Consider the following 24376-nt stretch of genomic DNA (forward strand, 5'->3'; position numbering starts at 1 on the left):
CTGTTTACTGGTAACTGGTATTAAACGAGTCGTTAGTGTATATAACCTTATAACTTTGCTGTAAGTACTTGCCTACGGCCATACTACGTAGAAAACACCGGTTCTCGTCCGATCACCGAAGTTAAGCTGCGTCGGGCGTGGTTAGTACTTGGATGGGAGACCGCCTGGGAATACCACGTGCCGTAGGCGTTTCTATTATATTTTTTTTTTCATTTCTTTTCATTTTACTCGAGATATGTTTGTATGATTATTTTTTTTATCGTTACGAGTCTTACGACAATGACGTGAACTGCTCGGGGTTGCGCCTCTTGTGACGAGCGCCATCTACGACAAAAAGTAACATTAGGTATTTTATTTTATTTTTTCATTTCTTTTCATTTTACTCGAGATATGTTTGTATGATTATTTTTCAACTTGTTCTGAGAGCAACGAACACCCTGAGCAACAACCACCTGTAGCAACAACATACGACATACCGTGAATACAGTATCTATCTGATACGGCGATCTATGTGTTCACTCACATATTACGATTACAGTTTTAAGTCAGTACGAATAACTTCTCTCGCCATTTAAAAAAAAAATTACTGCCCCCAAAAATAGGGTTGGTCGGGTTATCGGAAAAAACGCATTGTTTCTGTTTACTGGTAACTGGTATTAAACGAGTCGTTAGTGTATATAACCTTATAACTTTGCTGTAAGTACTTGCCTACGGCCATACTACGTAGAAAACACCGGTTCTCGTCCGATCACCGAAGTTAAGCTGCGTCGGGCGTGGTTAGTACTTGGATGGGAGACCGCCTGGGAATACCACGTGCCGTAGGCGTTTCTATTATATTTTTTTTTTCATTTCTTTTCATTTTACTCGAGATATGTTTGTATGATCATTTTTTTTATCGTTACGAGTCTTACGACAATGACGTGAACTGCTCGGGGTTGCGCCTCTTGTGACGAGCGCCATCTACGACAAAAAGTAACATTAGGTATTTTATATTTTTTTTCATTTCTTTTCATTTTACTCGAGATATATTTGTATGATTATTTTTCAACTTGTTCTGAGAGCAACGAACACCCTGAGCAACAACCACCTGTAGCAACAACATACGACATACCATGAAAACAGTATCTATCTGATACGGCGATCTATGTGTTCACTCACATATTACGATTACAGTTTTAAGTCAGTACGAATAACTTCTCTCGCCATTTAAAAAAAAAATTACTGCCCCCAAAAATAGGGTTGGTCGGGTTATCGGAAAAAACGCATTGTTTCTGTTTACTGGTAACTGGTATTAATCGAGTCGTTAGTATATAACCTTATAACTTTGCTGTAAGTACTTGCCTACGGCCATACTACGTAGAAAACACCGGTTCTCGTCCGATCACCGAAGTTAAGCTGCGTCGGGCGTGGTTAGTACTTGGATGGGAGACCGCCTGGGAATACCACGTGCCGTAGGCGTTTCTATTATATATTTTTTTTTCATTTCTTTTTTAATTTCATTTTACTCGAGATATGTTTGTATGATCATTTTTTTTATCGTTACGAGTCTTACGACAATGACGTGAACTGCTCGGGGTTGCGCATCTTGTGACGAGCGCCATCTACGACAAAAAGTAACATTAGGTATTTTATTTTTTTTTTCATTTCTTTTCATTTTACTCGAGATATATTTGTATGATTATTTTTCAACTTGTTCTGAGAGCAACGAACACCCTGAGCAACAACCACCTGTAGCAACAACATACGACATACCATGAATACAGTATCTATCTGATACGGCGATCTATGTGTTCACTCACATATTACGATTACAGTTTTAAGTCAGTACGAATAACTTCTCTCGCCATTTAAAAAAAAAATTACTGCCCCCAAAAATAGAGTTGGTCGGGTTATCGGAAAAAACGCATTGTTTCTGTTTACTGGTAACTGGTATTAAACGAGTCGTTAGTATATAACCTTATAACTTTGCTGTAAGTACTTGCCTACGGCCATACTACGTAGAAAACACCGGTTCTCGTCCGATCACCGAAGTTAAGCTGCGTCGGGCGTGGTTAGTACTTGGATGGGAGACCGCCTGGGAATACCACGTGCCGTAGGCGTTTCTATTATATTTTTTTTTCATTTCTTTTCATTTTACTCGAGATATGTTTGTATGATTATTTTTTTTATCGTTACGAGTCTTACGACAATGACGTGAACTGCTCGGGGTTGCGCCTCTTGTGACGAGCGCCATCTACGACAAAAAGTAACATTAGGTATTTTATTTTTTTTTTCATTTCTTTTCATTTTACTCGAGATATGTTTGTATGATTATTTTTCAACTTGTTCTGAGAGCAACGAACACCCTGAGCAACAACCACCTGTAGCAACAACATACGACATACCGTGAATACAGTATCTATCTGATACGGCGATCTATGTGTTCACTCACATATTACGATTACAGTTTTAAGTCAGTACGAATAACTTCTCTCGCCATTTAAAAAAAAAATTACTGCCCCCAAAAATAAGGTTGGTCGGGTTATCGGAAAAAACGCATTGTTTCTGTTTACTGGTAACTGGTATTAATCGAGTCGTTAGTATATAACCTTATAACTTTGCTGTAAGTACTTGCCTACGGCCATACTACGTAGAAAACACCGGTTCTCGTCCGATCACCGAAGTTAAGCTGCGTCGGGCGTGGTTAGTACTTGGATGGGAGACCGCCTGGGAATACCACGTGCCGTAGGCGTTTCTATTATATATTTTTTTTTCATTTCTTTTTTAATTTCATTTTACTCGAGATATGTTTGTATGATCATTTTTTTTATCGTTACGAGTCTTACGACAATGACGTGAACTGCTCGGGGTTGCGCATCTTGTGACGAGCGCCATCTACGACAAAAAGTAACATTAGGTTTTTTTTTTTTTTTTTCATTTCTTTTCATTTTACTCGAGATATATTTGTATGATTATTTTTCAACTTGTTCTGAGAGCAACGAACACCCTGAGCAACAACCACCTGTAGCAACAACATACGACATACCATGAATACAGTATCTATCTGATACGGCGATCTATGTGTTCACTCACATATTACGATTACAGTTTTAAGTCAGTACGAATAACTTCTCTCGCCATTTAAAAAAAAAAATTACTGCCCCCAAAAATAGAGTTGGTCGGGTTATCGGAAAAAACGCATTGTTTCTGTTTACTGGTAACTGGTATTAAACGAGTCGTTAGTATATAACCTTATAACTTTGCTGTAAGTACTTGCCTACGGCCATACTACGTAGAAAACACCGGTTCTCGTCCGATCACCGAAGTTAAGCTGCGTCGGGCGTGGTTAGTACTTGGATGGGAGACCGCCTGGGAATACCACGTGCCGTAGGCGTTTCTATTATATATTTTTTTTTCATTTCTTTTTTAATTTCATTTTACTCGAGATATGTTTGTATGATCATTTTTTTTATCGTTACGAGTCTTACGACAATGACGTGAACTGCTCGGGGTTGCGCATCTTGTGACGAGCGCCATCTACGACAAAAAGTAACATTAGGTATTTTATTTTTTTTTTCATTTCTTTTCATTTTACTCGAGATATATTTGTATGATTATTTTTCAACTTGTTCTGAGAGCAACGAACACCCTGAGCAACAACCACCTGTAGCAACAACATACGACATACCATGAATACAGTATCTATCTGATACGGCGATCTATGTGTTCACTCACATATTACGATTACAGTTTTAAGTCAGTACGAATAACTTCTCTCGCCATTTAAAAAAAAAATTACTGCCCCCAAAAATAGGGTTGGTCGGGTTATCGGAAAAAACGCATTGTTTCTGTTTACTGGTAACTGGTATTAAACGAGTCGTTAGTATATAACCTTATAACTTTGCTGTAAGTACTTGCCTACGGCCATACTACGTAGAAAACACCGGTTCTCGTCCGATCACCGAAGTTAAGCTGCGTCGGGCGTGGTTAGTACTTGGATGGGAGACCGCCTGGGAATACCACGTGCCGTAGGCGTTTCTATTATATTTTTTTTTTCATTTCTTTTCATTTTACTCGAGATATGTTTGTATGATTATTTTTTTTATCGTTACGAGTCTTACGACAATGACGTGAACTGCTCGGGGTTGCGCCTCTTGTGACGAGCGCCATCTACGACAAAAAGTAACATTAGGTATTTTATTTTTTTTTTCATTTCTTTTCATTTTACTCGAGATATGTTTGTATGATTATTTTTCAACTTGTTCTGAGAGCAACGAACACCCTGAGCAACAACCACCTGTAGCAACAACATACGACATACCGTGAATACAGTATCTATCTGATACGGCGATCTATGTGTTCACTCACATATTACGATTACAGTTTTAAGTCAGTACGAATAACTTCTCTCGCCATTTAAAAAAAAAATTACTGCCCCCAAAAATAGGGTTGGTCGGGTTATCGGAAAAAACGCATTGTTTCTGTTTACTGGTAACTGGTATTAAACGAGTCGTTAGTGTATAACCTTATAACTTTGCTGTAAGTACTTGCCTACGGCCATACTACGTAGAAAACACCGGTTCTCGTCCGATCACCGAAGTTAAGCTGCGTCGGGCGTGGTTAGTACTTGGATGGGAGACCGCCTGGGAATACCACGTGCCGTAGGCGTTTCTATTATATTTTTTTTTTCATTTCTTTTCATTTTACTCGAGATATGTTTGTATGATTATTTTTTTTATCGTTACGAGTCTTACGACAATGACGTGAACTGCTCGGGGTTGCGCCTCTTGTGACGAGCGCCATCTACGACAAAAAGTAACATTAGTTATTTTTTTTTTTTTTTCATTTCTTTTCATTTTACTCGAGATATGTTTGTATGATTATTTTTCAACTTGTTCTGAGAGCAACGAACACCCTGAGCAACAACCACCTGTAGCAACAACATACGACATACCGTGAATACAGTATCTATCTGATACGGCGATCTATGTGTTCACTCACATATTACGATTACAGTTTTAAGTCAGTACGAATAACTTCTCTCGCCATTTAAAAAAAAAATTACTGCCCCCAAAAATAGGGTTGGTCGGGTTATCGGAAAAAACGCATTGTTTCTGTTTACTGGTAACTGGTATTAAACGAGTCGTTAGTGTATATAACCTTATAACTTTGCTGTAAGTACTTGCCTACGGCCATACTACGTAGAAAACACCGGTTCTCGTCCGATCACCGAAGTTAAGCTGCGTCGGGCGTGGTTAGTACTTGGATGGGAGACCGCCTGGGAATACCACGTGCCGTAGGCGTTTCTATTATATTTTTTTTTTCATTTCTTTTCATTTTACTCGAGATATGTTTGTATGATTATTTTTTTTATCGTTACGAGTCTTACGACAATGACGTGAACTGCTCGGGGTTGCGCCTCTTGTGACGAGCGCCATCTACGACAAAAAGTAACATTAGGTATTTTATTTTATTTTTTCATTTCTTTTCATTTTACTCGAGATATGTTTGTATGATTATTTTTCAACTTGTTCTGAGAGCAACGAACACCCTGAGCAACAACCACCTGTAGCAACAACATACGACATACCGTGAATACAGTATCTATCTGATACGGCGATCTATGTGTTCACTCACATATTACGATTACAGTTTTAAGTCAGTACGAATAACTTCTCTCGCCATTTAAAAAAAAAATTACTGCCCCCAAAAATAGGGTTGGTCGGGTTATCGGAAAAAACGCATTGTTTCTGTTTACTGGTAACTGGTATTAAACGAGTCGTTAGTGTATATAACCTTATAACTTTGCTGTAAGTACTTGCCTACGGCCATACTACGTAGAAAACACCGGTTCTCGTCCGATCACCGAAGTTAAGCTGCGTCGGGCGTGGTTAGTACTTGGATGGGAGACCGCCTGGGAATACCACGTGCCGTAGGCGTTTCTATTATATTTTTTTTTTCATTTCTTTTCATTTTACTCGAGATATGTTTGTATGATTATTTTTTTTATCGTTACGAGTCTTACGACAATGACGTGAACTGCTCGGGGTTGCGCCTCTTGTGACGAGCGCCATCTACGACAAAAAGTAACATTAGGTATTTTATTTTATTTTTTCATTTCTTTTCATTTTACTCGAGATATGTTTGTATGATTATTTTTCAACTTGTTCTGAGAGCAACGAACACCCTGAGCAACAACCACCTGTAGCAACAACATACGACATACCGTGAATACAGTATCTATCTGATACGGCGATCTATGTGTTCACTCACATATTACGATTACAGTTTTAAGTCAGTACGAATAACTTCTCTCGCCATTTAAAAAAAAAATTACTGCCCCCAAAAATAGGGTTGGTCGGGTTATCGGAAAAAACGCATTGTTTCTGTTTACTGGTAACTGGTATTAAACGAGTCGTTAGTGTATATAACCTTATAACTTTGCTGTAAGTACTTGCCTACGGCCATACTACGTAGAAAACACCGGTTCTCGTCCGATCACCGAAGTTAAGCTGCGTCGGGCGTGGTTAGTACTTGGATGGGAGACCGCCTGGGAATACCACGTGCCGTAGGCGTTTCTATTATATTTTTTTTTTCATTTCTTTTCATTTTACTCGAGATATGTTTGTATGATCATTTTTTTTATCGTTACGAGTCTTACGACAATGACGTGAACTGCTCGGGGTTGCGCCTCTTGTGACGAGCGCCATCTACGACAAAAAGTAACATTAGGTATTTTATATTTTTTTTCATTTCTTTTCATTTTACTCGAGATATATTTGTATGATTATTTTTCAACTTGTTCTGAGAGCAACGAACACCCTGAGCAACAACCACCTGTAGCAACAACATACGACATACCATGAAAACAGTATCTATCTGATACGGCGATCTATGTGTTCACTCACATATTACGATTACAGTTTTAAGTCAGTACGAATAACTTCTCTCGCCATTTAAAAAAAAAATTACTGCCCCCAAAAATAGGGTTGGTCGGGTTATCGGAAAAAACGCATTGTTTCTGTTTACTGGTAACTGGTATTAATCGAGTCGTTAGTATATAACCTTATAACTTTGCTGTAAGTACTTGCCTACGGCCATACTACGTAGAAAACACCGGTTCTCGTCCGATCACCGAAGTTAAGCTGCGTCGGGCGTGGTTAGTACTTGGATGGGAGACCGCCTGGGAATACCACGTGCCGTAGGCGTTTCTATTATATATTTTTTTTTCATTTCTTTTTTAATTTCATTTTACTCGAGATATGTTTGTATGATCATTTTTTTTATCGTTACGAGTCTTACGACAATGACGTGAACTGCTCGGGGTTGCGCATCTTGTGACGAGCGCCATCTACGACAAAAAGTAACATTAGGTATTTTATTTTTTTTTTCATTTCTTTTCATTTTACTCGAGATATATTTGTATGATTATTTTTCAACTTGTTCTGAGAGCAACGAACACCCTGAGCAACAACCACCTGTAGCAACAACATACGACATACCATGAATACAGTATCTATCTGATACGGCGATCTATGTGTTCACTCACATATTACGATTACAGTTTTAAGTCAGTACGAATAACTTCTCTCGCCATTTAAAAAAAAAATTACTGCCCCCAAAAATAGAGTTGGTCGGGTTATCGGAAAAAACGCATTGTTTCTGTTTACTGGTAACTGGTATTAAACGAGTCGTTAGTATATAACCTTATAACTTTGCTGTAAGTACTTGCCTACGGCCATACTACGTAGAAAACACCGGTTCTCGTCCGATCACCGAAGTTAAGCTGCGTCGGGCGTGGTTAGTACTTGGATGGGAGACCGCCTGGGAATACCACGTGCCGTAGGCGTTTCTATTATATTTTTTTTTTCATTTCTTTTCATTTTACTCGAGATATGTTTGTATGATTATTTTTTTTATCGTTACGAGTCTTACGACAATGACGTGAACTGCTCGGGGTTGCGCCTCTTGTGACGAGCGCCATCTACGACAAAAAGTAACATTAGGTATTTTATTTTTTTTTTCATTTCTTTTCATTTTACTCGAGATATGTTTGTATGATTATTTTTCAACTTGTTCTGAGAGCAACGAACACCCTGAGCAACAACCACCTGTAGCAACAACATACGACATACCGTGAATACAGTATCTATCTGATACGGCGATCTATGTGTTCACTCACATATTACGATTACAGTTTTAAGTCAGTACGAATAACTTCTCTCGCCATTTAAAAAAAAAATTACTGCCCCCAAAAATAGGGTTGGTCGGGTTATCGGAAAAAACGCATTGTTTCTGTTTACTGGTAACTGGTATTAAACGAGTCGTTAGTATATAACCTTATAACTTTGCTGTAAGTACTTGCCTACGGCCATACTACGTAGAAAACACCGGTTCTCGTCCGATCACCGAAGTTAAGCTGCGTCGGGCGTGGTTAGTACTTGGATGGGAGACCGCCTGGGAATACCACGTGCCGTAGGCGTTTCTATTATATTTTTTTTTTCATTTCTTTTCATTTTACTCGAGATATGTTTGTATGATTATTTTTTTTATCGTTACGAGTCTTACGACAATGACGTGAACTGCTCGGGGTTGCGCCTCTTGTGACGAGCGCCATCTACGACAAAAAGTAACATTAGGTATTTTATTTTATTTTTTCATTTCTTTTCATTTTACTCGAGATATGTTTGTATGATTATTTTTCAACTTGTTCTGAGAGCAACGAACACCCTGAGCAACAACCACCTGTAGCAACAACATACGACATACCGTGAATACAGTATCTATCTGATACGGCGATCTATGTGTTCACTCACATATTACGATTACAGTTTTAAGTCAGTACGAATAACTTCTCTCGCCATTTAAAAAAAAAATTACTGCCCCCAAAAATAGGGTTGGTCGGGTTATCGGAAAAAACGCATTGTTTCTGTTTACTGGTAACTGGTATTAAACGAGTCGTTAGTGTATATAACCTTATAACTTTGCTGTAAGTACTTGCCTACGGCCATACTACGTAGAAAACACCGGTTCTCGTCCGATCACCGAAGTTAAGCTGCGTCGGGCGTGGTTAGTACTTGGATGGGAGACCGCCTGGGAATACCACGTGCCGTAGGCGTTTCTATTATATTTTTTTTTTCATTTCTTTTCATTTTACTCGAGATATGTTTGTATGATTATTTTTTTTATCGTTACGAGTCTTACGACAATGACGTGAACTGCTCGGGGTTGCGCCTCTTGTGACGAGCGCCATCTACGACAAAAAGTAACATTAGGTATTTTATTTTATTTTTTCATTTCTTTTCATTTTACTCGAGATATGTTTGTATGATTATTTTTCAACTTGTTCTGAGAGCAACGAACACCCTGAGCAACAACCACCTGTAGCAACAACATACGACATACCGTGAATACAGTATCTATCTGATACGGCGATCTATGTGTTCACTCACATATTACGATTACAGTTTTAAGTCAGTACGAATAACTTCTCTCGCCATTTAAAAAAAAAATTACTGCCCCCAAAAATAGGGTTGGTCGGGTTATCGGAAAAAACGCATTGTTTCTGTTTACTGGTAACTGGTATTAATCGAGTCGTTAGTATATAACCTTATAACTTTGCTGTAAGTACTTGCCTACGGCCATACTACGTAGAAAACACCGGTTCTCGTCCGATCACCGAAGTTAAGCTGCGTCGGGCGTGGTTAGTACTTGGATGGGAGACCGCCTGGGAATACCACGTGCCGTAGGCGTTTCTATTATATTTTTTTTTCATTTCTTTTCATTTTACTCGAGATATGTTTGTATGATCATTTTTTTTATCGTTACGAGTCTTACGACAATGACGTGAACTGCTCGGGGTTGCGCCTCTTGTGACGAGCGCCATCTACGACAAAAAGTAACATTAGGTATTTTATTTTTTTTTTCATTTCTTTTCATTTTACTCGAGATATATTTGTATGATTATTTTTCAACTTGTTCTGAGAGCAACGAACACCCTGAGCAACAACCACCTGTAGCAACAACATACGACATACCATGAAAACAGTATCTATCTGATACGGCGATCTATGTGTTCACTCACATATTACGATTACAGTTTTAAGTCAGTACGAATAACTTCTCTCGCCATTTAAAAAAAAAATTACTGCCCCCAAAAATAGGGTTGGTCGGGTTATCGGAAAAAACGCATTGTTTCTGTTTACTGGTAACTGGTATTAAACGAGTCGTTAGTGTATAACCTTATAACTTTGCTGTAAGTACTTGCCTACGGCCATACTACGTAGAAAACACCGGTTCTCGTCCGATCACCGAAGTTAAGCTGCGTCGGGCGTGGTTAGTACTTGGATGGGAGACCGCCTGGGAATACCACGTGCCGTAGGCGTTTCTATTATATTTTTTTTTTCATTTCTTTTCATTTTACTCGAGATATGTTTGTATGATTATTTTTTTTATCGTTACGAGTCTTACGACAATGACGTGAACTGCTCGGGGTTGCGCCTCTTGTGACGAGCGCCATCTACGACAAAAAGTAACATTAGTTATTTTTTTTTTTTTTTCATTTCTTTTCATTTTACTCGAGATATGTTTGTATGATTATTTTTCAACTTGTTCTGAGAGCAACGAACACCCTGAGCAACAACCACCTGTAGCAACAACATACGACATACCGTGAATACAGTATCTATCTGATACGGCGATCTATGTGTTCACTCACATATTACGATTACAGTTTTAAGTCAGTACGAATAACTTCTCTCGCCATTTAAAAAAAAAATTACTGCCCCCAAAAATAGGGTTGGTCGGGTTATCGGAAAAAACGCATTGTTTCTGTTTACTGGTAACTGGTATTAAACGAGTCGTTAGTGTATATAACCTTATAACTTTGCTGTAAGTACTTGCCTACGGCCATACTACGTAGAAAACACCGGTTCTCGTCCGATCACCGAAGTTAAGCTGCGTCGGGCGTGGTTAGTACTTGGATGGGAGACCGCCTGGGAATACCACGTGCCGTAGGCGTTTCTATTATATTTTTTTTTTCATTTCTTTTCATTTTACTCGAGATATGTTTGTATGATTATTTTTTTTATCGTTACGAGTCTTACGACAATGACGTGAACTGCTCGGGGTTGCGCCTCTTGTGACGAGCGCCATCTACGACAAAAAGTAACATTAGGTATTTTATTTTATTTTTTCATTTCTTTTCATTTTACTCGAGATATGTTTGTATGATTATTTTTTTTATCGTTACGAGTCTTACGACAATGACGTGAACTGCTCGGGGTTGCGCCTCTTGTGACGAGCGCCATCTACGACAAAAAGTAACATTAGGTATTTTATTTTATTTTTTCATTTCTTTTCATTTTACTCGAGATATGTTTGTATGATTATTTTTCAACTTGTTCTGAGAGCAACGAACACCCTGAGCAACAACCACCTGTAGCAACAACATACGACATACCGTGAATACAGTATCTATCTGATACGGCGATCTATGTGTTCACTCACATATTACGATTACAGTTTTAAGTCAGTACGAATAACTTCTCTCGCCATTTAAAAAAAAAATTACTGCCCCCAAAAATAGGGTTGGTCGGGTTATCGGAAAAAACGCATTGTTTCTGTTTACTGGTAACTGGTATTAAACGAGTCGTTAGTGTATATAACCTTATAACTTTGCTGTAAGTACTTGCCTACGGCCATACTACGTAGAAAACACCGGTTCTCGTCCGATCACCGAAGTTAAGCTGCGTCGGGCGTGGTTAGTACTTGGATGGGAGACCGCCTGGGAATACCACGTGCCGTAGGCGTTTCTATTATATTTTTTTTTTCATTTCTTTTCATTTTACTCGAGATATGTTTGTATGATCATTTTTTTTATCGTTACGAGTCTTACGACAATGACGTGAACTGCTCGGGGTTGCGCCTCTTGTGACGAGCGCCATCTACGACAAAAAGTAACATTAGGTATTTTATATTTTTTTTCATTTCTTTTCATTTTACTCGAGATATATTTGTATGATTATTTTTCAACTTGTTCTGAGAGCAACGAACACCCTGAGCAACAACCACCTGTAGCAACAACATACGACATACCATGAAAACAGTATCTATCTGATACGGCGATCTATGTGTTCACTCACATATTACGATTACAGTTTTAAGTCAGTACGAATAACTTCTCTCGCCATTTAAAAAAAAAATTACTGCCCCCAAAAATAGGGTTGGTCGGGTTATCGGAAAAAACGCATTGTTTCTGTTTACTGGTAACTGGTATTAATCGAGTCGTTAGTATATAACCTTATAACTTTGCTGTAAGTACTTGCCTACGGCCATACTACGTAGAAAACACCGGTTCTCGTCCGATCACCGAAGTTAAGCTGCGTCGGGCGTGGTTAGTACTTGGATGGGAGACCGCCTGGGAATACCACGTGCCGTAGGCGTTTCTATTATATATTTTTTTTTCATTTCTTTTTTAATTTCATTTTACTCGAGATATGTTTGTATGATCATTTTTTTTATCGTTACGAGTCTTACGACAATGACGTGAACTGCTCGGGGTTGCGCATCTTGTGACGAGCGCCATCTACGACAAAAAGTAACATTAGGTATTTTATTTTTTTTTTCATTTCTTTTCATTTTACTCGAGATATATTTGTATGATTATTTTTCAACTTGTTCTGAGAGCAACGAACACCCTGAGCAACAACCACCTGTAGCAACAACATACGACATACCATGAATACAGTATCTATCTGATACGGCGATCTATGTGTTCACTCACATATTACGATTACAGTTTTAAGTCAGTACGAATAACTTCTCTCGCCATTTAAAAAAAAAATTACTGCCCCCAAAAATAGAGTTGGTCGGGTTATCGGAAAAAACGCATTGTTTCTGTTTACTGGTAACTGGTATTAAACGAGTCGTTAGTATATAACCTTATAACTTTGCTGTAAGTACTTGCCTACGGCCATACTACGTAGAAAACACCGGTTCTCGTCCGATCACCGAAGTTAAGCTGCGTCGGGCGTGGTTAGTACTTGGATGGGAGACCGCCTGGGAATACCACGTGCCGTAGGCGTTTCTATTATATTTTTTTTTTCATTTCTTTTCATTTTACTCGAGATATGTTTGTATGATTATTTTTTTTATCGTTACGAGTCTTACGACAATGACGTGAACTGCTCGGGGTTGCGCCTCTTGTGACGAGCGCCATCTACGACAAAAAGTAACATTAGGTATTTTATTTTTTTTTTCATTTCTTTTCATTTTACTCGAGATATGTTTGTATGATTATTTTTCAACTTGTTCTGAGAGCAACGAACACCCTGAGCAACAACCACCTGTAGCAACAACATACGACATACCGTGAATACAGTATCTATCTGATACGGCGATCTATGTGTTCACTCACATATTACGATTACAGTTTTAAGTCAGTACGAATAACTTCTCTCGCCATTTAAAAAAAAAATTACTGCCCCCAAAAATAGGGTTGGTCGGGTTATCGGAAAAAACGCATTGTTTCTGTTTACTGGTAACTGGTATTAAACGAGTCGTTAGTATATAACCTTATAACTTTGCTGTAAGTACTTGCCTACGGCCATACTACGTAGAAAACACCGGTTCTCGTCCGATCACCGAAGTTAAGCTGCGTCGGGCGTGGTTAGTACTTGGATGGGAGACCGCCTGGGAATACCACGTGCCGTAGGCGTTTCTATTATATTTTTTTTTTCATTTCTTTTCATTTTACTCGAGATATGTTTGTATGATTATTTTTTTTATCGTTACGAGTCTTACGACAATGACGTGAACTGCTCGGGGTTGCGCCTCTTGTGACGAGCGCCATCTACGACAAAAAGTAACATTAGGTATTTTATTTTATTTTTTCATTTCTTTTCATTTTACTCGAGATATGTTTGTATGATTATTTTTCAACTTGTTCTGAGAGCAACGAACACCCTGAGCAACAACCACCTGTAGCAACAACATACGACATACCGTGAATACAGTATCTATCTGATACGGCGATCTATGTGTTCACTCACATATTACGATTACAGTTTTAAGTCAGTACGAATAACTTCTCTCGCCATTTAAAAAAAAAATTACTGCCCCCAAAAATAGGGTTGGTCGGGTTATCGGAAAAAACGCATTGTTTCTGTTTACTGGTAACTGGTATTAAACGAGTCGTTAGTGTATATAACCTTATAACTTTGCTGTAAGTACTTGCCTACGGCCATACTACGTAGAAAACACCGGTTCTCGTCCGATCACCGAAGTTAAGCTGCGTCGGGCGTGGTTAGTACTTGGATGGGAGACCGCCTGGGAATACCACGTGCCGTAGGCGTTTCTATTATATTTTTTTTTTCATTTCTTTTCATTTTACTCGAGATATGTTTGTATGATTATTTTTTTTATCGTTACGAGTCTTACGACAATGACGTGAACTGCTCGGGGTTGCGCCTCTTGTGACGAGCGCCATCTACGACAAAAAGTAACATTAGGTATTTTATTTTATTTTTTCATTTCTTTTCATTTTACTCGAGATATGTTTGTATGATTATTTTTCAACTTGTTCTGAGAGCAACGAACACCCTGAGCAACAACCACCTGTAGCAACAACATACGACATACCGTGAATACAGTATCTATCTGATACGGCGATCTATGTGTTCACTCACATATTACGATTACAGTTTTAAGTCAGTACGAATAACTTCTCTCGCCATTTAAAAAAAAAATTACTGCCCCCAAAAATAGGGTTGGTCGGGTTATCGGAAAAAACGCATTGTTTCTGTTTACTGGTAACTGGTATTAATCGAGTCGTTAGTATATAACCTTATAACTTTGCTGTAAGTACTTGCCTACGGCCATACTACGTAGAAAACACCGGTTCTCGTCCGATCACCGAAGTTAAGCTGCGTCGGGCGTGGTTAGTACTTGGATGGGAGACCGCCTGGGAATACCACGTGCCGTAGGCGTTTCTATTATATTTTTTTTTCATTTCTTTTCATTTTACTCGAGATATGTTTGTATGATCATTTTTTTTATCGTTACGAGTCTTACGACAATGACGTGAACTGCTCGGGGTTGCGCCTCTTGTGACGAGCGCCATCTACGACAAAAAGTAACATTAGGTATTTTATTTTTTTTTTCATTTCTTTTCATTTTACTCGAGATATATTTGTATGATTATTTTTCAACTTGTTCTGAGAGCAACGAACACCCTGAGCAACAACCACCTGTAGCAACAACATACGACATACCATGAAAACAGTATCTATCTGATACGGCGATCTATGTGTTCACTCACATATTACGATTACAGTTTTAAGTCAGTACGAATAACTTCTCTCGCCATTTAAAAAAAAAATTACTGCCCCCAAAAATAGGGTTGGTCGGGTTATCGGAAAAAACGCATTGTTTCTGTTTACTGGTAACTGGTATTAAACGAGTCGTTAGTGTATAACCTTATAACTTTGCTGTAAGTACTTGCCTACGGCCATACTACGTAGAAAACACCGGTTCTCGTCCGATCACCGAAGTTAAGCTGCGTCGGGCGTGGTTAGTACTTGGATGGGAGACCGCCTGGGAATACCACGTGCCGTAGGCGTTTCTATTATATTTTTTTTTTCATTTCTTTTCATTTTACTCGAGATATGTTTGTATGATTATTTTTTTTATCGTTACGAGTCTTACGACAATGACGTGAACTGCTCGGGGTTGCGCCTCTTGTGACGAGCGCCATCTACGACAAAAAGTAACATTAGTTATTTTTTTTTTTTTTTCATTTCTTTTCATTTTACTCGAGATATGTTTGTATGATTATTTTTCAACTTGTTCTGAGAGCAACGAACACCCTGAGCAACAACCACCTGTAGCAACAACATACGACATACCGTGAATACAGTATCTATCTGATACGGCGATCTATGTGTTCACTCACATATTACGATTACAGTTTTAAGTCAGTACGAATAACTTCTCTCGCCATTTAAAAAAAAAATTACTGCCCCCAAAAATAGGGTTGGTCGGGTTATCGGAAAAAACGCATTGTTTCTGTTTACTGGTAACTGGTATTAAACGAGTCGTTAGTGTATATAACTTTATAACTTTGCTGTAAGTACTTGCCTACGGCCATACTACGTAGAAAACACCGGTTCTCGTCCGATCACCGAAGTTAAGCTGCGTCGGGCGTGGTTAGTACTTGGATGGGAGACCGCCTGGGAATACCACGTGCCGTAGGCGTTTCTATTATATTTTTTTTTTCATTTCTTTTCATTTTACTCGAGATATGTTTGTATGATTATTTTTTTTATCGTTACGAGTCTTACGACAATGACGTGAACTGCTCGGGGTTGCGCCTCTTGTGACGAGCGCCATCTACGACAAAAAGTAACATTAGGTATTTTATTTTATTTTTTCATTTCTTTTCATTTTACTCGAGATATGTTTGTATGATTATTTTTCAACTTGTTCTGAGAGCAACGAACACCCTGAGCAACAACCACCTGTAGCAACAACATACGACATACCGTGAATACAGTATCTATCTGATACGGCGATCTATGTGTTCACTCACATATTACGATTACAGTTTTAAGTCAGTACGAATAACTTCTCTCGCCATTTAAAAAAAAAATTACTGCCCCCAAAAATAGGGTTGGTCGGGTTATCGGAAAAAACGCATTGTTTCTGTTTACTGGTAACTGGTATTAAACGAGTCGTTAGTGTATATAACCTTATAACTTTGCTGTAAGTACTTGCCTACGGCCATACTACGTAGAAAACACCGGTTCTCGTCCGATCACCGAAGTTAAGCTGCGTCGGGCGTGGTTAGTACTTGGATGGGAGACCGCCTGGGAATACCACGTGCCGTAGGCGTTTCTATTATATTTTTTTTTTCATTTCTTTTCATTTTACTCGAGATATGTTTGTATGATCATTTTTTTTATCGTTACGAGTCTTACGACAATGACGTGAACTGCTCGGGGTTGCGCCTCTTGTGACGAGCGCCATCTACGACAAAAAGTAACATTAGGTATTTTATATTTTTTTTCATTTCTTTTCATTTTACTCGAGATATATTTGTATGATTATTTTTCAACTTGTTCTGAGAGCAACGAACACCCTGAGCAACAACCACCTGTAGCAACAACATACGACATACCATGAAAACAGTATCTATCTGATACGGCGATCTATGTGTTCACTCACATATTACGATTACAGTTTTAAGTCAGTACGAATAACTTCTCTCGCCATTTAAAAAAAAAATTACTGCCCCCAAAAATAGGGTTGGTCGGGTTATCGGAAAAAACGCATTGTTTCTGTTTACTGGTAACTGGTATTAATCGAGTCGTTAGTATATAACCTTATAACTTTGCTGTAAGTACTTGCCTACGGCCATACTACGTAGAAAACACCGGTTCTCGTCCGATCACCGAAGTTAAGCTGCGTCGGGCGTGGTTAGTACTTGGATGGGAGACCGCCTGGGAATACCACGTGCCGTAGGCGTTTCTATTATATATTTTTTTTTCATTTCTTTTTTAATTTCATTTTACTCGAGATATGTTTGTATGATCATTTTTTTTATCGTTACGAGTCTTACGACAATGACGTGAACTGCTCGGGGTTGCGCATATTGTGACGAGCGCCATCTACGACAAAAAGTAACATTAGGTATTTTATTTTTTTTTTCATTTCTTTTCATTTTACTCGAGATATATTTGTATGATTATTTTTCAACTTGTTCTGAGAGCAACGAACACCCTGAGCAACAACCACCTGTAGCAACAACATACGACATACCATGAATACAGTATCTATCTGATACGGCGATCTATGTGTTCACTCACATATTACGATTACAGTTTTAAGTCAGTACGAATAACTTCTCTCGCCATTTAAAAAAAAAATTACTGCCCCCAAAAATAGAGTTGGTCGGGTTATCGGAAAAAACGCATTGTTTCTGTTTACTGGTAACTGGTATTAAACGAGTCGTTAGTATATAACCTTATAACTTTGCTGTAAGTACTTGCCTACGGCCATACTACGTAGAAAACACCGGTTCTCGTCCGATCACCGAAGTTAAGCTGCGTCGGGCGTGGTTAGTACTTGGATGGGAGACCGCCTGGGAATACCACGTGCCGTAGGCGTTTCTATTATATTTTTTTTTTCATTTCTTTTCATTTTACTCGAGATATGTTTGTATGATTATTTTTTTTATCGTTACGAGTCTTACGACAATGACGTGAACTGCTCGGGGTTGCGCCTCTTGTGACGAGCGCCATCTACGACAAAAAGTAACATTAGGTATTTTATTTTTTTTTTCATTTCTTTTCATTTTACTCGAGATATGTTTGTATGATTATTTTTCAACTTGTTCTGAGAGCAACGAACACCCTGAGCAACAACCACCTGTAGCAACAACATACGACATACCGTGAATACAGTATCTATCTGATACGGCGATCTATGTGTTCACTCACATATTACGATTACAGTTTTAAGTCAGTACGAATAACTTCTCTCGCCATTTAAAAAAAAAATTACTGCCCCCAAAAATAGGGTTGGTCGGGTTATCGGAAAAAACGCATTGTTTCTGTTTACTGGTAACTGGTATTAAACGAGTCGTTAGTATATAACCTTATAACTTTGCTGTAAGTACTTGCCTACGGCCATACTACGTAGAAAACACCGGTTCTCGTCCGATCACCGAAGTTAAGCTGCGTCGGGCGTGGTTAGTACTTGGATGGGAGACCGCCTGGGAATACCACGTGCCGTAGGCGTTTCTATTATATTTTTTTTTTCATTTCTTTTCATTTTACTCGAGATATGTTTGTATGATTATTTTTTTTATCGTTACGAGTCTTACGACAATGACGTGAACTGCTCGGGGTTGCGCCTCTTGTGACGAGCGCCATCTACGACAAAAAGTAACATTAGGTATTTTATTTTATTTTTTCATTTCTTTTCATTTTACTCGAGATATGTTTGTATGATTATTTTTCAACTTGTTCTGAGAGCAACGAACACCCTGAGCAACAACCACCTGTAGCAACAACATACGACATACCGTGAATACAGTATCTATCTGATACGGCGATCTATGTGTTCACTCACATATTACGATTACAGTTTTAAGTCAGTACGAATAACTTCTCTCGCCATTTAAAAAAAAAATTACTGCCCCCAAAAATAGGGTTGGTCGGGTTATCGGAAAAAACGCATTGTTTCTGTTTACTGGTAACTGGTATTAATCGAGTCGTTAGTATATAACCTTATAACTTTGCTGTAAGTACTTGCCTACGGCCATACTACGTAGAAAACACCGGTTCTCGTCCGATCACCGAAGTTAAGCTGCGTCGGGCGTGGTTAGTACTTGGATGGGAGACCGCCTGGGAATACCACGTGCCGTAGGCGTTTCTATTATATTTTTTTTTTCATTTCTTTTCATTTTACTCGAGATATGTTTGTATGATCATTTTTTTTATCGTTACGAGTCTTACGACAATGACGTGAACTGCTCGGGGTTGCGCCTCTTGTGACGAGCGCCATCTACGACAAAAAGTAACATTAGGTATTTTATATTTTTTTTCATTTCTTTTCATTTTACTCGAGATATATTTGTATGATTATTTTTCAACTTGTTCTGAGAGCAACGAACACCCTGAGCAACAACCACCTGTAGCAACAACATACGACATACCATGAAAACAGTATCTATCTGATACGGCGATCTATGTGTTCACTCACATATTACGATTACAGTTTTAAGTCAGTACGAATAACTTCTCTCGCCATTTAAAAAAAAAATTACTGCCCCCAAAAATAGGGTTGGTCGGGTTATCGGAAAAAACGCATTGTTTCTGTTTACTGGTAACTGGTATTAATCGAGTCGTTAGTATATAACCTTATAACTTTGCTGTAAGTACTTGCCTACGGCCATACTACGTAGAAAACACCGGTTCTCGTCCGATCACCGAAGTTAAGCTGCGTCGGGCGTGGTTAGTACTTGGATGGGAGACCGCCTGGGAATACCACGTGCCGTAGGCGTTTCTATTATATATTTTTTTTTCATTTCTTTTTTAATTTCATTTTACTCGAGATATGTTTGTATGATCATTTTTTTTATCGTTACGAGTCTTACGACAATGACGTGAACTGCTCGGGGTTGCGCATCTTGTGACGAGCGCCATCTACGACAAAAAGTAACATTAGGTATTTTATTTTTTTTTTCATTTCTTTTCATTTTACTCGAGATATATTTGTATGATTATTTTTCAACTTGTTCTGAGAGCAACGAACACCCTGAGCAACAACCACCTGTAGCAACAACATACGACATACCATGAATACAGTATCTATCTGATACGGCGATCTATGTGTTCACTCACATATTACGATTACAGTTTTAAGTCAGTACGAATAACTTCTCTCGCCATTTAAAAAAAAAATTACTGCCCCCAAAAATAGGGTTGGTCGGGTTATCGGAAAAAACGCATTGTTTCTGTTTACTGGTAACTGGTATTAAACGAGTCGTTAGTATATAACCTTATAACTTTGCTGTAAGTACTTGCCTACGGCCATACTACGTAGAAAACACCGGTTCTCGTCCGATCACCGAAGTTAAGCTGCGTCGGGCGTGGTTAGTACTTGGATGGGAGACCGCCTGGGAATACCACGTGCCGTAGGCGTTTCTATTATATTTTTTTTTTCATTTCTTTTCATTTTACTCGAGATATGTTTGTATGATTATTTTTTTTATCGTTACGAGTCTTACGACAATGACGTGAACTGCTCGGGGTTGCGCCTCTTGTGACGAGCGCCATCTACGACAAAAAGTAACATTAGGTATTTTATTTTTTTTTTCATTTCTTTTCATTTTACTCGAGATATGTTTGTATGATTATTTTTCAACTTGTTCTGAGAGCAACGAACACCCTGAGCAACAACCACCTGTAGCAACAACATACGACATACCGTGAATACAGTATCTATCTGATACGGCGATCTATGTGTTCACTCACATATTACGATTACAGTTTTAAGTCAGTACGAATAACTTCTCTCGCCATTTAAAAAAAAAATTACTGCCCCCAAAAATAGGGTTGGTCGGGTTATCGGAAAAAACGCATTGTTTCTGTTTACTGGTAACTGGTATTAATCGAGTCGTTAGTATATAACCTTATAACTTTGCTGTAAGTACTTGCCTACGGCCATACTACGTAGAAAACACCGGTTCTCGTCCGATCACCGAAGTTAAGCTGCGTCGGGCGTGGTTAGTACTTGGATGGGAGACCGCCTGGGAATACCACGTGCCGTAGGCGTTTCTATTATATTTTTTTTTTCATTTCTTTTCATTTTACTCGAGATATGTTTGTATGATCATTTTTTTTATCGTTACGAGTCTTACGACAATGACGTGAACTGCTCGGGGTTGCGCCTCTTGTGACGAGCGCCATCTACGACAAAAAGTAACATTAGGTATTTTATTTTTTTTTTCATTTCTTTTCATTTTACTCGAGATATATTTGTATGATTATTTTTCAACTTGTTCTGAGAGCAACGAACACCCTGAGCAACAACCACCTGTAGCAACAACATACGACATACCATGAAAACAGTATCTATCTGATACGGCGATCTATGTGTTCACTCACATATTACGATTACAGTTTTAAGTCAGTACGAATAACTTCTCTCGCCATTTAAAAAAAAAATTACTGCCCCCAAAAATAGGGTTGGTCGGGTTATCGGAAAAAACGCATTGTTTCTGTTTACTGGTAACTGGTATTAATCGAGTCGTTAGTATATAACCTTATAACTTTGCTGTAAGTACTTGCCTACGGCCATACTACGTAGAAAACACCGGTTCTCGTCCGATCACCGAAGTTAAGCTGCGTCGGGCGTGGTTAGTACTTGGATGGGAGACCGCCTGGGAATACCACGTGCCGTAGGCGTTTCTATTATATATTTTTTTTTCATTTCTTTTTTAATTTCATTTTACTCGAGATATGTTTGTATGATCATTTTTTTTATCGTTACGAGTCTTACGACAATGACGTGAACTGCTCGGGGTTGCGCATCTTGTGACGAGCGCCATCTACGACAAAAAGTAACATTAGGTATATTTTTTTTTTTTTTCATTTCTTTTCATTTTACTCGAGATATATTTGTATGATTATTTTTCAACTTGTTCTGAGAGCAACGAACACCCTGAGCAACAACCACCTGTAGCAACAACATACGACATACCATGAATACAGTATCTATCTGATACGGCGATCTATGTGTTCACTCACATATTACGATTACAGTTTTAAGTCAGTACGAATAACTTCTCTCGCCATTTAAAAAAAAAATTACTGCCCCCAAAAATAGGGTTGGTCGGGTTATCGGAAAAAACGCATTGTTTCTGTTTACTGGTAACTGGTATTAAACGAGTCGTTAGTATATAACCTTATAACTTTGCTGTAAGTACTTGCCTACGGCCATACTACGTAGAAAACACCGGTTCTCGTCCGATCACCGAAGTTAAGCTGCGTCGGGCGTGGTTAGTACTTGGATGGGAGACCGCCTGGGAATACCACGTGCCGTAGGCGTTTCTATTATATTTTTTTTTTCATTTCTTTTCATTTTACTCGAGATATGTTTGTATGATTATTTTTTTTATCGTTACGAGTCTTACGACAATGACGTGAACTGCTCGGGGTTGCGCCTCTTGTGACGAGCGCCATCTACGACAAAAAGTAACATTAGGTATTTTATTTTTTTTTTCATTTCTTTTCATTTTACTCGAGATATGTTTGTATGATTATTTTTCAACTTGTTCTGAGAGCAACGAACACCCTGAGCAACAACCACCTGTAGCAACAACATACGACATACCGTGAATACAGTATCTATCTGATACGGCGATCTATGTGTTCACTCACATATTACGATTACAGTTTTAAGTCAGTACGAATAACTTCTCTCGCCATTTAAAAAAAAAATTACTGCCCCCAAAAATAGGGTTGGTCGGGTTATCGGAAAAAACGCATTGTTTCTGTTTACTGGTAACTGGTATTAAACGAGTCGTTAGTGTATAACCTTATAACTTTGCTGTAAGTACTTGCCTACGGCCATACTACGTAGAAAACACCGGTTCTCGTCCGATCACCGAAGTTAAGCTGCGTCGGGCGTGGTTAGTACTTGGATGGGAGACCGCCTGGGAATACCACGTGCCGTAGGCGTTTCTATTATATTTTTTTTTTCATTTCTTTTCATTTTACTCGAGATATGTTTGTATGATTATTTTTTTTATCGTTACGAGTCTTACGACAATGACGTGAACTGCTCGGGGTTGCGCCTCTTGTGACGAGCGCCATCTACGACAAAAAGTAACATTAGTTATTTTTTTTTTTTTTTTCATTTCTTTTCATTTTACTCGAGATATGTTTGTATGATTATTTTTCAACTTGTTCTGAGAGCAACGAACACGCTGAGCAACAACCACCTGTAGCAACAACATACGACATACCGTGAATACAGTATCTATCTGATACGGCGATCTATGTGTTCACTCACATATTACGATTACAGTTTTAAGTCAGTACGAATAACTTCTCTCGCCATTTAAAAAAAAAATTACTGCCCCCAAAAATAGGGTTGGTCGGGTTATCGGAAAAAACGCATTGTTTCTGTTTACTGGTAACTGGTATTAAACGAGTCGTTAGTGTATATAACCTTATAACTTTGCTGTAAGTACTTGCCTACGGCCATACTACGTAGAAAACACCGGTTCTCGTCCGATCACCGAAGTTAAGCTGCGTCGGGCGTGGTTAGTACTTGGATGGGAGACCGCCTGGGAATACCACGTGCCGTAGGCGTTTCTATTATATTTTTTTTTTCATTTCTTTTCATTTTACTCGAGATATGTTTGTATGATTATTTTTTTTATCGTTACGAGTCTTACGACAATGACGTGAACTGCTCGGGGTTGCGCCTCTTGTGACGAGCGCCATCTACGACAAAAAGTAACATTAGGTATTTTATTTTATTTTTTCATTTCTTTTCATTTTACTCGAGATATGTTTGTATGATTATTTTTCAACTTGTTCTGAGAGCAACGAACACCCTGAGCAACAACCACCTGTAGCAACAACATACGACATACCGTGAATACAGTATCTATCTGATACGGCGATCTATGTGTTCACTCACATATTACGATTACAGTTTTAAGTCAGTACGAATAACTTCTCTCGCCATTTAAAAAAAAAATTACTGCCCCCAAAAATAGGGTTGGTCGGGTTATCGGAAAAAACGCATTGTTTCTGTTTACTGGTAACTGGTATTAATCGAGTCGTTAGTATATAACCTTATAACTTTGCTGTAAGTACTT

The 24376-nt window shown here is 38.6% G+C and overlaps 38 non-coding genes across 38 annotated transcripts; all 38 read left to right on the plus strand.

Moving 5' to 3' along the window:
* Positions 1-70: 70 nt before the first annotated feature.
* LOC144441678 (5S ribosomal RNA) lies at positions 71-189 on the plus strand. The gene has a single exon (XR_013481398.1). It is a non-coding gene; the product is annotated as a 5S ribosomal RNA (ribosomal RNA).
* Positions 190-706: 517 nt separating this feature from the next.
* LOC144441679 (5S ribosomal RNA) lies at positions 707-825 on the plus strand. Its single transcript, XR_013481399.1, has one exon. It is a non-coding gene; the product is annotated as a 5S ribosomal RNA (ribosomal RNA).
* A 514-nt stretch (positions 826-1339) lies between these two features.
* On the plus strand, positions 1340-1458 carry LOC144441681 (5S ribosomal RNA). Its single transcript, XR_013481401.1, has one exon. It is a non-coding gene; the product is annotated as a 5S ribosomal RNA (ribosomal RNA).
* A 522-nt stretch (positions 1459-1980) lies between these two features.
* On the plus strand, positions 1981-2099 carry LOC144441682 (5S ribosomal RNA). Its single transcript, XR_013481402.1, has one exon. It is a non-coding gene; the product is annotated as a 5S ribosomal RNA (ribosomal RNA).
* Positions 2100-2612: 513 nt separating this feature from the next.
* Positions 2613-2731, plus strand: LOC144441683 (5S ribosomal RNA). The gene has a single exon (XR_013481403.1). It is a non-coding gene; the product is annotated as a 5S ribosomal RNA (ribosomal RNA).
* A 523-nt stretch (positions 2732-3254) lies between these two features.
* On the plus strand, positions 3255-3373 carry LOC144441685 (5S ribosomal RNA). The gene has a single exon (XR_013481404.1). It is a non-coding gene; the product is annotated as a 5S ribosomal RNA (ribosomal RNA).
* Positions 3374-3895: 522 nt separating this feature from the next.
* LOC144441686 (5S ribosomal RNA) lies at positions 3896-4014 on the plus strand. Its single transcript, XR_013481405.1, has one exon. It is a non-coding gene; the product is annotated as a 5S ribosomal RNA (ribosomal RNA).
* Positions 4015-4528: 514 nt separating this feature from the next.
* Positions 4529-4647, plus strand: LOC144441687 (5S ribosomal RNA). Its single transcript, XR_013481406.1, has one exon. It is a non-coding gene; the product is annotated as a 5S ribosomal RNA (ribosomal RNA).
* A 516-nt stretch (positions 4648-5163) lies between these two features.
* On the plus strand, positions 5164-5282 carry LOC144441688 (5S ribosomal RNA). Its single transcript, XR_013481407.1, has one exon. It is a non-coding gene; the product is annotated as a 5S ribosomal RNA (ribosomal RNA).
* Positions 5283-5799: 517 nt separating this feature from the next.
* On the plus strand, positions 5800-5918 carry LOC144441689 (5S ribosomal RNA). Its single transcript, XR_013481408.1, has one exon. It is a non-coding gene; the product is annotated as a 5S ribosomal RNA (ribosomal RNA).
* A 517-nt stretch (positions 5919-6435) lies between these two features.
* LOC144441691 (5S ribosomal RNA) lies at positions 6436-6554 on the plus strand. The gene has a single exon (XR_013481409.1). It is a non-coding gene; the product is annotated as a 5S ribosomal RNA (ribosomal RNA).
* A 514-nt stretch (positions 6555-7068) lies between these two features.
* Positions 7069-7187, plus strand: LOC144441692 (5S ribosomal RNA). The gene has a single exon (XR_013481410.1). It is a non-coding gene; the product is annotated as a 5S ribosomal RNA (ribosomal RNA).
* A 522-nt stretch (positions 7188-7709) lies between these two features.
* Positions 7710-7828, plus strand: LOC144441694 (5S ribosomal RNA). Its single transcript, XR_013481412.1, has one exon. It is a non-coding gene; the product is annotated as a 5S ribosomal RNA (ribosomal RNA).
* Positions 7829-8342: 514 nt separating this feature from the next.
* On the plus strand, positions 8343-8461 carry LOC144441695 (5S ribosomal RNA). Its single transcript, XR_013481413.1, has one exon. It is a non-coding gene; the product is annotated as a 5S ribosomal RNA (ribosomal RNA).
* A 517-nt stretch (positions 8462-8978) lies between these two features.
* Positions 8979-9097, plus strand: LOC144441696 (5S ribosomal RNA). Its single transcript, XR_013481414.1, has one exon. It is a non-coding gene; the product is annotated as a 5S ribosomal RNA (ribosomal RNA).
* A 515-nt stretch (positions 9098-9612) lies between these two features.
* LOC144441697 (5S ribosomal RNA) lies at positions 9613-9731 on the plus strand. The gene has a single exon (XR_013481415.1). It is a non-coding gene; the product is annotated as a 5S ribosomal RNA (ribosomal RNA).
* A 513-nt stretch (positions 9732-10244) lies between these two features.
* On the plus strand, positions 10245-10363 carry LOC144441698 (5S ribosomal RNA). The gene has a single exon (XR_013481416.1). It is a non-coding gene; the product is annotated as a 5S ribosomal RNA (ribosomal RNA).
* A 516-nt stretch (positions 10364-10879) lies between these two features.
* LOC144441699 (5S ribosomal RNA) lies at positions 10880-10998 on the plus strand. The gene has a single exon (XR_013481417.1). It is a non-coding gene; the product is annotated as a 5S ribosomal RNA (ribosomal RNA).
* Positions 10999-11670: 672 nt separating this feature from the next.
* On the plus strand, positions 11671-11789 carry LOC144441700 (5S ribosomal RNA). The gene has a single exon (XR_013481418.1). It is a non-coding gene; the product is annotated as a 5S ribosomal RNA (ribosomal RNA).
* A 514-nt stretch (positions 11790-12303) lies between these two features.
* On the plus strand, positions 12304-12422 carry LOC144441701 (5S ribosomal RNA). Its single transcript, XR_013481419.1, has one exon. It is a non-coding gene; the product is annotated as a 5S ribosomal RNA (ribosomal RNA).
* Positions 12423-12944: 522 nt separating this feature from the next.
* LOC144441702 (5S ribosomal RNA) lies at positions 12945-13063 on the plus strand. Its single transcript, XR_013481420.1, has one exon. It is a non-coding gene; the product is annotated as a 5S ribosomal RNA (ribosomal RNA).
* A 514-nt stretch (positions 13064-13577) lies between these two features.
* Positions 13578-13696, plus strand: LOC144441703 (5S ribosomal RNA). The gene has a single exon (XR_013481421.1). It is a non-coding gene; the product is annotated as a 5S ribosomal RNA (ribosomal RNA).
* Positions 13697-14213: 517 nt separating this feature from the next.
* On the plus strand, positions 14214-14332 carry LOC144441705 (5S ribosomal RNA). The gene has a single exon (XR_013481423.1). It is a non-coding gene; the product is annotated as a 5S ribosomal RNA (ribosomal RNA).
* A 515-nt stretch (positions 14333-14847) lies between these two features.
* Positions 14848-14966, plus strand: LOC144441707 (5S ribosomal RNA). The gene has a single exon (XR_013481424.1). It is a non-coding gene; the product is annotated as a 5S ribosomal RNA (ribosomal RNA).
* Positions 14967-15479: 513 nt separating this feature from the next.
* On the plus strand, positions 15480-15598 carry LOC144441708 (5S ribosomal RNA). Its single transcript, XR_013481425.1, has one exon. It is a non-coding gene; the product is annotated as a 5S ribosomal RNA (ribosomal RNA).
* Positions 15599-16114: 516 nt separating this feature from the next.
* On the plus strand, positions 16115-16233 carry LOC144441709 (5S ribosomal RNA). The gene has a single exon (XR_013481426.1). It is a non-coding gene; the product is annotated as a 5S ribosomal RNA (ribosomal RNA).
* Positions 16234-16750: 517 nt separating this feature from the next.
* On the plus strand, positions 16751-16869 carry LOC144441710 (5S ribosomal RNA). Its single transcript, XR_013481427.1, has one exon. It is a non-coding gene; the product is annotated as a 5S ribosomal RNA (ribosomal RNA).
* Positions 16870-17383: 514 nt separating this feature from the next.
* Positions 17384-17502, plus strand: LOC144441711 (5S ribosomal RNA). Its single transcript, XR_013481428.1, has one exon. It is a non-coding gene; the product is annotated as a 5S ribosomal RNA (ribosomal RNA).
* Positions 17503-18024: 522 nt separating this feature from the next.
* Positions 18025-18143, plus strand: LOC144441712 (5S ribosomal RNA). Its single transcript, XR_013481429.1, has one exon. It is a non-coding gene; the product is annotated as a 5S ribosomal RNA (ribosomal RNA).
* A 514-nt stretch (positions 18144-18657) lies between these two features.
* On the plus strand, positions 18658-18776 carry LOC144441713 (5S ribosomal RNA). The gene has a single exon (XR_013481430.1). It is a non-coding gene; the product is annotated as a 5S ribosomal RNA (ribosomal RNA).
* Positions 18777-19291: 515 nt separating this feature from the next.
* LOC144441714 (5S ribosomal RNA) lies at positions 19292-19410 on the plus strand. The gene has a single exon (XR_013481431.1). It is a non-coding gene; the product is annotated as a 5S ribosomal RNA (ribosomal RNA).
* Positions 19411-19924: 514 nt separating this feature from the next.
* On the plus strand, positions 19925-20043 carry LOC144441715 (5S ribosomal RNA). The gene has a single exon (XR_013481432.1). It is a non-coding gene; the product is annotated as a 5S ribosomal RNA (ribosomal RNA).
* Positions 20044-20565: 522 nt separating this feature from the next.
* Positions 20566-20684, plus strand: LOC144441717 (5S ribosomal RNA). The gene has a single exon (XR_013481434.1). It is a non-coding gene; the product is annotated as a 5S ribosomal RNA (ribosomal RNA).
* Positions 20685-21198: 514 nt separating this feature from the next.
* LOC144441718 (5S ribosomal RNA) lies at positions 21199-21317 on the plus strand. The gene has a single exon (XR_013481435.1). It is a non-coding gene; the product is annotated as a 5S ribosomal RNA (ribosomal RNA).
* Positions 21318-21831: 514 nt separating this feature from the next.
* Positions 21832-21950, plus strand: LOC144441719 (5S ribosomal RNA). Its single transcript, XR_013481436.1, has one exon. It is a non-coding gene; the product is annotated as a 5S ribosomal RNA (ribosomal RNA).
* Positions 21951-22473: 523 nt separating this feature from the next.
* On the plus strand, positions 22474-22592 carry LOC144441720 (5S ribosomal RNA). Its single transcript, XR_013481437.1, has one exon. It is a non-coding gene; the product is annotated as a 5S ribosomal RNA (ribosomal RNA).
* Positions 22593-23106: 514 nt separating this feature from the next.
* Positions 23107-23225, plus strand: LOC144441721 (5S ribosomal RNA). Its single transcript, XR_013481438.1, has one exon. It is a non-coding gene; the product is annotated as a 5S ribosomal RNA (ribosomal RNA).
* Positions 23226-23742: 517 nt separating this feature from the next.
* On the plus strand, positions 23743-23861 carry LOC144441723 (5S ribosomal RNA). Its single transcript, XR_013481439.1, has one exon. It is a non-coding gene; the product is annotated as a 5S ribosomal RNA (ribosomal RNA).
* Positions 23862-24376: the final 515 nt, after the last annotated feature.

This window comes from Glandiceps talaboti, chromosome 10 (assembly GCF_964340395.1).
Source record: "Glandiceps talaboti chromosome 10, keGlaTala1.1, whole genome shotgun sequence".
In the NCBI taxonomy this organism is placed as follows: domain Eukaryota; kingdom Metazoa; phylum Hemichordata; class Enteropneusta; family Spengelidae; genus Glandiceps; species Glandiceps talaboti.